Genomic DNA, 1,769 nt, shown 5'->3' with positions numbered 1-1,769 from the left:
AGGCAGCAGCAGGGAGATACAAATTCCTCCCACAGAAGAGCATCTCGGACTGATGTCAGTTCCCTGTGAATTAAGTCAGCTCCTTGGCAGCACCGCACAGCCACGCCTGCAAGAAAGGACAATGTGAGAAAGCAGATGGGATCCCAGTTCTGTCTCCCATATCTACTGGTATCTGGCTTCCTGCACTCTCAGTCCTCCTGTCTGCTCTGAGCCAGGGGGCCACACACTGGCCTGGACACAGGCTTGTACATGTCTAGAAGCTCTCCCCCAAACGGGGAATGGTCCCTTTTTAATGCATTGAACTATTACCTCCTCTGTATTTAACTAAAGCTTTTAGTTACAATACACACTTGTAACCCTGTAAAAACTGGGCAAGAAGAGTGTCCTAAAGTTCCTAGCAATCCCTTGTTCTAGTGCTTCCTTCTTGTGGCTCACATTTGCCACAGCTGGTAAGAGGACAACTGGGTTGGATCTTGTGCATCCTAGCGAGTGATGGCAGGGCAGACATTTGGGCTTCCACTGTACCTGCAGGCCCTGGGCAGATGGTGGTTTCCCACTGCAGAGGGGGTCCCCCACTGTGCCGAAGGCACAGCCGGGCAGAGGGAAATCTTCGGGGTAAGACAGGGCAGAGAAAACTTGGTTGAAATAGAGCAATAGGCTGAGTTACTTTAGATGTATCAAGTGGGAATGAGTAGCACATTTCCCTACCTGGTGTGAGGAAAAATGCATTAAAATAGCCAGGGGTATAGGTCATAGCCACGTTGGTCTAAGGACATAGGCAGACAAGGTTCTTTGGGTAAATCCAATATCTTTTATTAAACCAACTTAAATAGTTGGAAAAAGTCTGTTTTGCAAGCTTTCGGGTACAAATACCCTTCTTCAAGCAGAGCAGTTGTCTGCAGTTGTTTTGTGCTCTTCCCATCCCGGAGAGCACAGAACAACTGCAGACCCTTCCTCTGCCTGAAGAAGCATGTTTGTACCTGAAAGCTTGCAAAGATTAATTTTTCCAACTATTTTAGGTGGTCTAATAAAGCCATATCAGATTTACCCAAAGAATCTTGTCTGCCTTAAAATGGCCATGCACTCAGATACTGTAGTAATGGAAACTGTCCTAAGGAGGCAGTTATACTTGTGCACACACAGTCAGTGTCAAACAGCGGCAAAAGCCAGAAGTTTGACTCTCCTACCTCTAAGCTTGCTCAAGACTTGTCCTGAAGGAGCATCTTGCCAGCGTTCAACGCATACCTCACCTCCACACCAGATGATCACAATGCACTGCAGCTGGAAACAGCTGTGGATACAGTGCTCCAGGTCACAACCCAACAGCTCCCTTCCTCCATGGGAAGGCCACTGGGGGCGTGTGCTGTGCTCCAGCCTCTCCTCTGGCTCCCAGTGTGTTTCTGGTGCAAGCTGAAGGTCTCTGCCCTGACTTCACAGCCATTAGCAGGACTGCAAAGATGTAGCTACATCTGTAACCATATCCCAAACCATGCTTCTCTGAAGACAGGCACAGAACAAGGCTTGTGCAGTCAAACCAAGCATGCCCTTGGGCACACCATCACTACCACTTCCCTCCTATCAGCCCCCACATGAGGAAGTGGCACTAGGAGACTGTCCTTGTAAGCATGGACATGGAAAGCCAAAAAGAAGCATATAGTTTCATAGCTGGTCGGGTTGGAAGGCACCTAAGCAGATCATCAAGTCCGCTCCCCCGCCGTGGGCTTTCCTGCCCATAGCAGGGGGGCGCATCCTGCCACGTCAGAGCTGCA

This window comes from Crocodylus porosus, unplaced genomic scaffold (genome assembly GCF_001723895.1).
Source record: "Crocodylus porosus isolate Cpor-Errol unplaced genomic scaffold, CroPor_comp1, whole genome shotgun sequence".
Classification (NCBI taxonomy): Eukaryota; Metazoa; Chordata; order Crocodylia; family Crocodylidae; genus Crocodylus; species Crocodylus porosus.
The sequence above is the reverse complement of the archived record's forward strand: the minus strand, read 5'-3'. Positions refer to the sequence as shown.